General features: G+C 39.8%; 1 protein-coding gene and 1 long non-coding RNA gene across 3 annotated transcripts in view; one reads left to right on the top strand and one right to left on the bottom strand.

Annotated features, from left to right (window-relative positions):
* The window catches only part of LOC118177024, a 2,123-nt gene extending 1,820 nt beyond the window's left edge, over positions 1 to 303 (top strand). The window contains exon 3 of the long non-coding RNA XR_004755637.1: positions 57 to 303. This is a non-coding gene — a long non-coding RNA (uncharacterized LOC118177024). The remainder of the gene's footprint in view (positions 1 to 56) is intronic.
* Positions 1 to 2,408, bottom strand: part of NADK (NAD kinase) — a 26,423-nt gene extending 24,015 nt beyond the window's left edge. Inside the window, exons 1-3 of one of the 2 annotated variants that reach the window (XM_035344365.1) lie at positions 2,281 to 2,408; positions 1,449 to 1,548; positions 408 to 450 (exon numbers count right to left, since the gene is read on the bottom strand). The gene's annotated coding sequence lies outside the window, so the exon portion shown is untranslated. The remainder of the gene's footprint in view (positions 1 to 407; positions 451 to 1,448; positions 1,549 to 2,280) is intronic. The other variant, XM_035344366.1, reaches the window with a different exon arrangement.
* Positions 2,409 to 12,461: the final 10,053 nt, after the last annotated feature.

The raw sequence follows: 12,461 nt of genomic DNA, 5'->3' as shown, positions 1-12,461 counted from the left end.
CTTGCCTCTATTCGCTTAATAAATCACAAAAATCCTATTTGGGACTTTTCTCCCAGAGAAAACACTAGGGAAGACGGAATCAAGAGAAACTGAATAAGAGAAACATTCACAGTAACACCAAGAAATAAGCATAAAAACATCATGTTTATTTCCCCTCCCCCCCACTAGGGCTTTCAGTTCTGTGAAATAAATTTGGCTTTAGATTAACAAAAGAGTTAAATTAACAAAAATGCTATTGCTTGCCCAATTCATTGTACAGAAGACTGGTGCCAGATATGGAGATGCTCTGCTCTGTCTCCATCTACAACTCAAACCTACTTTCAGCAAACAGTGTTTCCACTGAACAGGAAAAAAATAACAAGTTGTCCCCAGTGACACCTAAGAGGGTTGAAGAACATATTTCTTACCTCCTGAACCTCATTTTAAATTGTCTCTGATGATTCAGAATGCCTGAGGAATCATGAGAAATAAAAATGTACCAAAAAGTTTAAATTCTGATGAAAACAGTGTCATGACTGTGACAAATAAGCTATTATCAATGTGCCAAACTACAGAGCTACTGACATAAGGACAGAGTAACGCACGCCACAGTATTGCATTCATTATTCAGACTGATTACAAATACCTCCAATAATTACGTAAATGTCTTTATCCCCATTTTAAAGACTGGAAATTAGATTAATTGACTTGCAGAAGGGTTACAAATCTGTGCCATAGCTGAGATAAGCAATCAGGAATGTTGGCATGGAGCCCCATGCTCAATCCACTTGGCAACACAAACCATCTTTGATAACACAAGGATAGGACTGAGAGCTGCTGGCAGAAAGTAAAGAAACCTTAGGTAACAGAGAGTGGAGAGAAGCAGGAGAAATCTAACATGCAAAGAATATTGTAAAGGGGAGATGTGCAAATTATTTGAGCGAGTGAAAGGCCAAAAATTTAGCCCTGTTATACAAAACGACTAGCTAGAAAAAAACATAGCAGATTGCTCTAAGTGCATTGGCTCCAGTTAACAAAGACTACAGATTTCATAGAGTCTCTGAATAAATGTTAGCAATGTTAAGACAACCTTATTCAGTAGAAAATGTTCTTAAAGGAGTTTAAGGAGAAATTTTGATGGCTGAATAAAAGAAATATAAAGCCACACTTCAGATGGCCTGCTAGCCACGTGACACAACTTAGGGATAAGACTTGCAAAAAGTGCTGGGCTGGATAGCCTGATTACCTTGTTGGACTTGATTATCTGGGATCCACAGGGATGAGACCAAAGTGACCACATTTTCACGTTTTTGGACAAAACAGGTGGCTAAACGTAAATCTCAGGCTCATCCAATTGAAGTTAATATCCTATAGTCAATACAATCTAGATTCATGCTAGATTATGGGACAAAAATGGGTTTGTACCACTGACCTGCTCCTGCTAGTGTACAAGACCAACAGCCACTCACACTTCTGGATCTTCCTTTGGAATCTGATAGCTGTAGCCAAAGCTTTCTTGTCTGAAGGAAACAAGTGGATCCCAGGTAAAAAGGGACCCTGGAGGGGCACCTGAAATTAAAAGGACACCTGAATCTTTCCCCAAGGCAGTAGTTATAGCTCGACTATTGGAAACAACAACTCTTTTACTATATCCTCTCCTGGGAAGCTTCAAAATAATCTCTTTTCTCCTGTGTAAGTTTTACCGTGTGAACTGGCATCAGCTGATGCAGGCTCAGTTGAGAGTCCTAAGCAAATTCTAAACGTCTCCCCATTTTTCACAGTTTCACTGCTGACAGGCTTCAGTGTTGGAATGAAAACACAGAGGATTCAGCCTCAAAAAGTTCTCCTGCCCCAAAGAGTACAGTGATTATGGCAGAGGGCAGCAGGACTGAGTAAGTCTGTAACTAAAGGCAGTTTCTTTTTTGGAAACACATGTTCACAGCTGTTTGATTCAGCTCATGGCTTTGGGCTGCCCCTGAAATTTTCTACCAGTATTGAGCTGTCAGTGTTGAGCAACATCCATAACTGAGGATTTTTACTAAATCTGATCACTAAAGACGACTGTCCCATCTTGATGAGCAATGATTTGGCTTGAACTATACTTGGCATCTGAATTATGCCTCAGCTGGAAGTCACTAACCCTGAGGAAGTTTCAGCAAGTGCAAGGTACTTATTTTGTCTCATCACTAGTAAGGACTATCCCAAGCAAAGATCTCTCACCTCCATATTGTTCTCTATACAAAAATAAACAATTATGCAAATATATCTTATTCTTTATTAAAATAGACACCCGGGACTTACCTCCTATTTCACAGCAGGATACAGGAGAGAACTGTGGAGAAGGGCTTGGGCTACAACTTGGGGTGTTTTGGGAGGTGCTCCTGTCTCTCCCTGTGTGACTCATGCAGTCTGTTTTTCTGTCTCCGAAGTAGAGATAAAACCAGTTACTTCCCTCTTTTTCAATCTTCTCAAGACTGGTGTCTCAATGATACAGGAACTACCTCTTTGCACGCGCCTAAGAAGTACACAGTCCCTATTTTAAAGATTTCCAGTTGTAACCCTAATACAAATATGAATTAAAAAACAACAGGTCTATTTATTACACCATACTTTACTGTTCATAGGAGACCTGGTAAAGGCAAGCACGCTGCTGCAGCACTGAATTTCAAGCTGAGTCAATAGTTAGATGAGAAATCCAGGGGAATCCGATTTTCTGCAGGATCTCTCCAAAGTCAAATGCCACCTAAATGTTTACTAGGCTAGACTTCAAGCTGACAAGGTCAGCACTGTCTGCAATTCCAAGTAGAAAGACCAAAGGGAACTCGGGGAAAACTCTTCTAGGTTTGCCATTAAATGCCTTTACCCTGACTGTCTGGGGAGGTCTAGGAAAGGGCAGTTCCTACCTGCCCCCAAACCACCAGTGCATCCAATGTTTATGGTAAGAATACAGGAGACAACTCCTAATCCAGGAATTGGGGTATTTCAAGGAAACTGCCTTGTTTGTATCACCTAGACTACCCTCAAAACACTTCCCATCACCATTAACAAACAGTTGAAATATTAGAAGTCCAATTTCAGCTACTAGGAGGCTTTTGAGAGTCACGTATGCATTGTTCTTAATCCTTTACTTGTCAGGAACTATCCAATTCAAACAGATAAGATAAACACCTTATTGTAATAGTGGAGGAAGTTGGTTCACAAACTTTCATAATGCCCAAACTTTGAAAACAGTCTGAGAAGCAGTAGCAGAAAAACAGAATAAGAGGGTTCCTTTATGTTCAGTTCCTCTTTGTTGTCATGTGTCATCAGTCACGGTGACATCTGGAGACCATTATGCAACTGTGGATATAGCAAGAGGCATGAGCTACAAATGACATAGAAAGTAAAATGGCCAAACCCTGTTCTTGTCACTATCAAGAGTCAACAAGCAAAAGCGTTACCATTGCAGGCTGTACATACATGAAATTCTGTTATTTTTCTAAACAATGTAACTGAAATGTTGTGACTTAGGTTTAAGTAACCTCAACAAAATCTGATAGTTACTGCATTGAGCTAGTATGAGATATAGTATTCATATGATGCACTGCAAACATGGACATTCATTACTGCAATACTTCTGAACTCAGTATGATTTAAAACTCAAATTTCTGCTTTGAAAGTCACTACAGACCCAATTTGCAGCTTGGCTGTTAAGAAACTTAAGAAACGTTTTCTTGCAGCCCAGGGACACTGCAATTCTAACCCCAAGAGTTTTGTTGTTAAATCCACAGGCAGCAAAGTCATGGATATCTTACTATATGGCTCTAAAGTCCTTGAAAGTAAGCACTGTAAGTGCTATGATAAACCAGCCACTACAAAGCAAAGGGCATTCTTGTAGTAAACTCTGCCTCTTTTCTCCTTTAAACGGTCTCTTGATTTAAAAGATCACTCTTCCTCATTTTTTTTCTTGTAACTGGAGTTCTTTGTTCCCTTGACCTCTAGGTTTGAACTGTCCTTTGAGTTACTTAACAGCACAAGAAAGAATTCCATCCAGTGCCTTGGTAGTCCTATGACTTCCCACCCCCCCTCCATAAACCTAGTCTTGATGGTGTCCAGATCCTGATCTGCTGATAAGGGTCATATGGAACCAGTTTTCTTTTTACCAAGAAGTGAGCCAAACTAAGGCTGATGTCAATGCAACATGGAACAGAGACAGAAATAACCATTGGAAAACCCGTGCGAAGGCAAAATTTAAATGCCATTCTGAAAACAGAAGCATATAAAACAGTTGATATGATCAATGCAACACAAATGCAGAGAAAACCATTTTGGTATCCAAAACCTTCGATCTAAGATGGGGATTAATTCTGGATAAAAGCCTTACATTGCATTCTTCTGTCAAGAACAGAAATGAGAACAGATTAGTCTCTGCCAACTACTGGTTCATTTGCATTAGAATTCTTGACACCCTAGCATTAGTAATGTTCTTCTTTTTATGTTTTCAGCTCTGTTGTATTTTGCAGATGCTCAGATCACAGATGTATTTGAAAACCTTCCCATTCAAAACCTTTATTCCAGTTCTGAGAAAGCCACAGAAAGGTGAAGGTATCCTTTTCCTTTGCACAAAAGAAAATGTACCTACCAAACATTCCATATTAACAAAACCCCAAAAACAGCCTGCTCTACAGTTAAATGATCCTCTTCTTCAAAGCAAAGAGCGAGGTAATTTTTCAGATAAAAGACTGACACACTCAAGAGGTTTGCACCTGCATTTACAATAGCTTGGATAACATTTCTGGTCCTACCACCTCATACAGAAGGATTAGATTAACTGTGGACCCCAGTGAAGCCTATCCTTTCTCTAAGATGTTTGCACTAGAAAAAGTACCAAAAGGAAGCACGTCTGTTCTTGTAGTAATCATGAGAACAAATCAGTCCTAACTAGCTAAACTTAGGCACCAATTTATGTCCCTTCAATTAGAGGTGATTTTGTTCATTCAGTGGTGAGGCATCTATTTTAAAATCCAAGTAACCTCCAAAATTATCCACAAATATTGCCATCTCCCACTAGACCCACGTCTCCACCTCATTCTCCCAGGTAACTATCTACTCCTGAAAGACAGTGTTTCATTTTAGGCCTAAAATGTATATTTCAGTTTCCTGTGTTGTCTGATTATTTCTTCTGCTTCTGGAGAACAAACTTTCCAGCCTTTCCAGTTCCAGCATTGTCCTCCACCAACACTCAAGAGATTTCCAGTAAGCATGGCTGACTCTGAATCATGCTTTCACTTCCTGTTTTTTCTCCCAGTATTCACCTGTTGTGAGACAGCAGGTTAGTCACTCAGAAAACATTTCAGTAATCAGGTCAACGATGTCGTATTTAGAAGTCTATTACAGAACAACGCCTAATCATAGGAAAACAGGAATTAGCGAGACCTCAAGATTCCTCTGGCTCCAGGCAGGACTGATGTTACCCATGTCATGTCCAGCAAACATCTACCAAAAAAAATCTACAAAAATTGTTCTTGAGGATCTCTGTTGGTAGAAACACTAGAGCAACCTACGGCAATAAAGAATGGAATATATTTCAGTGTTATTTGTAACTGTTGCATTAATAAGCTTTTCTAATGCTTAGTCTTTCTTGATACAACTTAAATTCCCAATATTTTTCCTTGCAGAACAGTATGTGAAATTGCAGCCATTACACTGCCTGAGGAACTACCACTGCATTGGAAAAGAAACTTACTTTATAAGGCTTTCAATAATTCCATCTCTACAATCAAGGATGATGCTAGTCTTTTCTGTAATAGCATGATGTTGTCAACTCATATTTAACCGGGACTGTTTTAATTCTGTGATCCTTGTCTGAAGCACCGTTAACTACATTTGTCTTCTCAAGCTTGTATTTTTGCATTATACTATTTCTTCTGATGTGTAGGATCATTTCTTCCACCAATGTTCATCTAATTTTTCTGGACTATTTCTCTAAGCACCCTAATCATTACAGATTTCAGCATGCTCCAGCATATTTAAAGTCCCCTTCAATCTCACATTATCTACTCAAAGCGGACTAAGTGATAAAGATTTTCCTCACATCTTTTGCAAGTTTATTTTTAAAGCAATTGATTTTTGAAGACATTTACTTGCTAAGACAAAACGTGAAGGTATTTGAAATACTTGAGAAATTTTAGAATCAATAGTCCTTCTTTCAAACACTGAGCAACAGTTTTTAACTGATCTCGATTTGTCACATAGAGCTTTCTTGGGTACAAAACCAGCGCCAGTCACAATGACCACGTTAACGTGTACACATCGGCAGACAAAATGCAGTGTTGCCAGCTTATTAATATGGTTGTAATTGCTTCCACTTACACTGAGCTTGTATGTGTGAGTGAATACAGCAAGCTGTAATCATAAATGTAACCCTGCATGCATCTGCTTGGTACCAATTGTCATTCTTTACTTGCCCTGGAATTTCTCTGGGGCATCTAGTGTTGGAATTCCTAGAGTCCCAGTTGCTTCAGGGCTCAGCAAATGTATCACAGGCTCAAGCAATGCTACACAATGTGCTGTGCAATGAGGAACTCTGTTGCTTCAACACTAAAACAGGAGGTGCAACTCTGCCCTCAGGGCAGGGGTACCCAGAACTGGGAGGTGACACAGGCAGTGGTAGAAGGTGCAAGTGCTGCTGCTATCGCACCACTACTCCCTTTTGCAAGACACCATCACAGTGGTGGGCAGGGAGCACTAAACACTCAATTCTAGTTACCAGGAGGGAAAATGCAATGGAAGTTATCTGATCTTGTAATTAAAGCACTATAGAGGCAGCGCCCTCTAGTGCTTATGAGATTAAGCAAAGGTCTTAATTGAACTAAATTAAGCTCAAAAGTTCAACAGCTTCAAACACAAAAGGGGAACTTTCAAACTAAGCTCGGTGATGCTGCTTACACAACCTCTGTGACAGCAGACCAGCCATCAGCCAGAACAAACTCACTTTTGTGTCCTTCCCCAGACAGTTTCCTGCAAGTAACTTTAGGCTAGTCCAGTTCCGAGCACCCAGAAGGTTGGCTTTGCTATACTGTTACACGCTGGCTGTGAAGACTGAGGGTGCAGAAGAAATAGTATCGCCTCATCATGTTTCATCTCTAGAAGATCCAGAAAAAACAGCATGTTTTGCCATACTATCTAGAGACACAGAAGCAATAGCACTTGTTTTGTGGGTTTTACAAAAATAAAAAAAAATTAGTATTGTCTGCTTCAGTATTCCCTAACAATAGGGGATATATATCTACAAACCGTTATGAAACACTAAAACATGCAGTTGGGACACACTTTCTGGGACAAGTCTTGTCTTGGAAAAATTAAGCTGGCCTGAGCATTTGCTTGGAACCTTTCAGCTAAGGGGCATCTCACCATGTATTTTGTCCTACTACACACACTATGAAGTCACTAATAAACAGTACATTCTTAGTAGGTTCTGTATAATTGCTGGTGCTCCTACTTTGGAGTAAAAAACTGTCCAACTCGTCTAGGGCTTTGTTTAGTTTGCTTATTTCTGTAATCTGGAATGACCTAATGAGGTAATGTAATAAAAAATACACTATATCAACAGGAGAGCTTAGATAACATGAGCAGCCTTAACGGAATGCTAAGCTTGAATACAAATCTGTTCACCTCCTTCTGTACTAGTAGGTTGTCAAGTTTGCAATATTTTTGTGGGGTCCTCATGGAAGTTGTCAGCCCCTCTGATTCTTAGAATTGGTGGGCAGAAGTTGTTGTGGGAAAAAAAAAAAAAAAAAAAAAAAAAAAAGAGTTTCTCTCTCTCCAGGGTTTATGTAAATCAGAACCTGTCAGGAAAAATAAGAGGGAAAAGGCTGACATAGTCAGGGCTTAAGGTTAGAATTAAGAAAGAGCAGTGCATGAGGTTCCAATGACATTAATGAGTTCAGAAAGAGCTTAAGAAATTAAAAGCTGGTCTCTCCAGAAGCTTTATCATGCTGGATGAATAGAAGCAGCCTCAAGTTTCAGAAAATTTCCTGCAAAGCTTCCTTCTCTGATTGACAGGTCTGAAGAATAGGTTTTGAGAACACCACGTCATATCCCCCTTTTAACAACATTCTTATGATCTGTAAAGTGGAGCAGAAAAAATTAGGCTTTCTCCAGGAACAAACCATAGTAACAAGGTGCAAAAAATAAAAATAAAAAAAAGCCCCGGCAGTTACAGCGTGTGCTCTTCAGTGCTGTATTACATGCATTTACAAGGTGCTTATCACAACAGGGCTAGGGTATATGACACGTTTCATGAGTTTACCTCATTGTGAAGATGCATCACAAGAAGATATGCATGTTTTTACAAGGTGATGCAGCAAGGAAGACCACATTGTCATACCATAAAGCGTCTAGAGCTTGTGTGCCCTCAGTAGGGCAGCGCAGCCAGCCATAACAAGGCAACAGCTGTTGCCATCCTCCCTTTTGCTATCTCATTCGCCCTTGGGGCACACCCTGACCTTGAGAAAGACCCTGTCCCTTGCAAAGCATTATGGACCAGTGTGCCACGATCCCAGGCGAAGCTGGCAGGAACACCAGGTGGCAGCACAAGCTGCAGCTGCGTGCACTGAAGTGCCAGCACGCGTGTCCAGGGGAACGCTTGACCTCACCAAGCCACTTGCGGAAGAAGCCTGAAGTTATTCATATCCAGGCTGCTATTTCTCCACATTCTAAACGCATTCTCTTAATGTAGAGAGCTGTGGTATTAAACCACAAAGGTTTTGGGTAGATAGGTTTATGTTTTAGCTCTAATTTAGTGCACATCCACAAAGTATGCAATACACTCCCCATACCACCTATAGCATGACAGCATCTATAAATAGTCCCTGCTTTAGCAGTATGAGGCTGCAGGCTATCTAGATTTATTTTCACTACGTTCTGACTATAAAAGTAATACAAATCAAACTGCATTTCTAAAAAGAAACTCTTGTAAGCCTTTCTGATGAACTTAGAGAGTTCCCTTAACTCTTGGATTCCTTCCCTTTCATAAAATTCTTGCACGTTGCCAAACATCAAATTGAAAACAGAATTTCAGACTTCCAACATAAGAAAAAAGAAACATAAGTGACCAACATAAGAAATCAAACTGCTTGTAAATAATTAATTGAATAGTTAATTATACAGTTATGACTACCTGGTCAGAAATCAAAAAACCCAGATGTCATACAAGCCTAGGAAAATAATCGTTTGATGTTCACATATGGCAAAATCCTCAATTCCCAGCAGCTGAACAGTTTGCCTTTGACCACTCATGCAGACGGAACCCTTAAATAATGCACAGCACTACCATGAATTGGTTCTTATTGCACACACCTTCTGGTAGGATCACAAATCTTTTATTTCAGAGGTTCAGGTGGCCATTCTGAAAAGTGAGATACAAATTTGAATTGCTTCCGGACTATTTAATTAATGGATCCTAAATAGCACCAGAGTAATGAAAACTGTTGGCTTTGTGACATGGAAGAGGGGGAGAAGGAAAGATCCCAGTAACTTTCAGATGCGATGCAGCTGCCAAGCTATATAACCTTTCAGAGAGCTCAGACAATTATTTTATGGTCTGGTCTTCCTTCATAGAGCCAAATTTCCATACTGCAAAGCATTAAAGTCTCTCAAACAATACTAAGAAAAACAGGGCTATCACCATCTGAGGAGGAATAGGCTCATAAATCCCCTTGATATAATCACAGAGGATGTCCTGCGAAGAACTCAGCCAAACTCAGAAGACTATCTCTGCTCGAAGAAACCGTAAAATTAAGAATATATTTGTGATTTCCCTGGCTTACACCCAAGTGTGTTATAGTTGACTTTTCCTCCAACAATACCAGAATGTCGTACTAATCCCCCCTGATCCTCTTGCCATCATCTTTTGCTGCTCACTGGAGTGATTCTGCATGGCGGAAAATGATGGCAACTGCCAAGATTCGTCAGCCTGAGCGAGCGGATGTCAGGCAGGAAGAGTAAATGCAAAGGAATACTCTTCTCACTCAGCACAGACCTGCAGGTCAGGGAGCTGGTTTGTGTTCCAGCTCAGCCATTACACGGCAAGGGTAAATCGCAAGCATACCCATTCTCGACTCCCCACATACGAAATGGAGGCAACTTTCCCAGGAGCATAATGAAGTCCACAGGGAGGCTTTTGCCTCATTAGTTGGAGTGAGACATGCAGGCATCACATTATCAAGTTGACAAAGTGATACAAAAGGGCACATGCAGGTTTGGGAAGGGATTTCTTTACTTGATTTTTTTTTTTTTTTTTAAAGTAGAAACTATTAGTAGAAAAGTAGAAACAAGAGAGGCTTCTTTGCAAACATCATGCTGCTGCAATATGGCTGTAAAAGAAAGCTAAACTGCCTTGCCATTCAAAATATAAGCAAAAGAGTAAAGCATTAAAAATAGGCTATTAGTAAGTTAAACTACTCCGAATCATCACGGGGACAGAAAGGAAGCTTGTAACATTTGTATAGCTACTAGCCCTCACTGCACGGTCTATCCAGTATGTAGCACATTAATTGTTGATGCTCACAGGGCTGAACAGAGTAATTTGGAATCTAAAGGCAAGAGGGATACAACTACCACACCACAAAATGGGCTCAATTTTTGCTCTACCAAAAAAAAAAAAAAAGAGAGAGAGAAAGAGAGAAGCTCTCCCTGTTAATTTAAGCTATACAACTTGGTGAGAACTTTCACTTTTACCAGGATATGAACTAAGGTCAAAAGACTGGCTGGCTCCTCTCTGGTATTTCTGGTTAAGTTACTCTTGGTGTCTAGAACTGTGACAAGCTGACAAGAACAAGAGTGATCCTTTTGCTTACTGAAGTTTAACCTTCAATTCCAATAAACTGTTCCTTGAAGTCCATCTGTAATTGCGGAATTCTGCTCCACTTCCTGTCACCACGTCTGATGCTATCACTTGATTGAAATAAGCCATGGAAAGATAGAATTTGATTTTTAAAATTCCAACATCACTTTTTAGAATTACCACTGACATGGGCCCTAGCCAATGCATCTCAGTCTCCTCCACACAATTTTCTTAGCTCTTTGGCCTTCCAATTCAGTAATCTCTCATAACCTGGACAACTCATCATGTTACTTGACAGAACAAACCTGGGACAAGATCTGCAGAGCTCTTCAGAATGCAGTAGGTTAACCACACATCTGATGCAAGCAAGAGATAAAATATAGAATTGTTCAATTACATAATGCAGTTGTTCTTGGAAAAGCTCCCAGATCTCTATTAGTGCAAACTGGTGTCCATCACTCCCAGAGCTGTCATTGCTTCAATACTTATTGTTCATTGAAGGGCTCAGGTCCCCACCAGGCAAAGAACAGCAGCTGTTTAATAGTTAAATAGCTCCTATAGTCTGCAAGAACAGTTGGAGGGGAAGCAAAGGAAGGTGACACTGGTGATCCTAAGGGGGCTCAAAGTCTTAACTTATGACTTTTCCCCTCATGTAAGAAACAAACGTGAAAAATTATTAAATACTTAAAAATAAAATACCAATCAGAATAGGCTTGAATTTTCATTGACAGATGGACAATGGAAGATGTTCAGCTTTCAGATCCTGCAAATACCATCAATTTGGTGGTTTCATTCTCCTATTGCCAGAACGTGAATTTTGTGTTCCCAGTCCCTTCTGAAGAATGTGATGTGAAAGGAACAGGTTGAAGAGGTTTTCACTCCCAAGCTTTCTCCAACTGATGTGAGTGCATTCAAGATTTGTAGTCCCCAACTACAGATTGCACTTAAACAAAAACTGAGCACAGAAACTGATTGATGTAAAGACAAGGCTGAAATAACCTTTCATGGAGTGAACCGTAAACTGTATCTAACATCACTTCATCCACTATCCCACTGGTGTCCTCTGGGTACTAGCATGCTTTTGAGCACCTTTAGTGTATGAGAGAAAACAAGTTTTATAACTGAAAGGTTTTTACACTGAGTAATTTTAAGTGTTAAATATTGTCTATCACTCACTCTAAATCCTGTCTTGCTCTTCTTACTGCATTACTCGATGGCATAAAGTAAAATCACCAACTTCAGGGAGCTAAATATCAAACATGATTGTTCCTGTTGGTCCTTGTTTCCATTTCCTTTACAATATCACAAAGTACATCTATCTAAAAAAAATAAGGAACTATGGTCAAAATCAGTGAAAGTTTAGATAAATACATATAGTCACATATTACAGCATGACTCACTGTCAAGTACCAGCCACTGTAGAAAAGGATCTGCTGCTGCCTACTTGCTCTTTGCTCAACATGAATCCTTGTTTGTAAAAGAAACAAAGTTAAATATTACAGCTATGTAGTTCCTAACTTTTTTCTTACACATGGATTTGAAATTTACAAGATACACAAACAGTACATATCATAGCCCTTCCCACTGCAGAAAGGTATTTTGCTACACTGCTAGAAGCAGACATAGCCTTAGTCTGATCTTAGCAGAAATATCTTGT

Source organism: Oxyura jamaicensis, chromosome 21 (genome assembly GCF_011077185.1).
Source record: "Oxyura jamaicensis isolate SHBP4307 breed ruddy duck chromosome 21, BPBGC_Ojam_1.0, whole genome shotgun sequence".
Lineage (NCBI taxonomy): Eukaryota > Metazoa > Chordata > Aves > Anseriformes > Anatidae > Oxyura > Oxyura jamaicensis.
The sequence above is the reverse complement of the archived record's forward strand: the minus strand, read 5'-3'. Positions and strand labels throughout refer to the sequence as shown.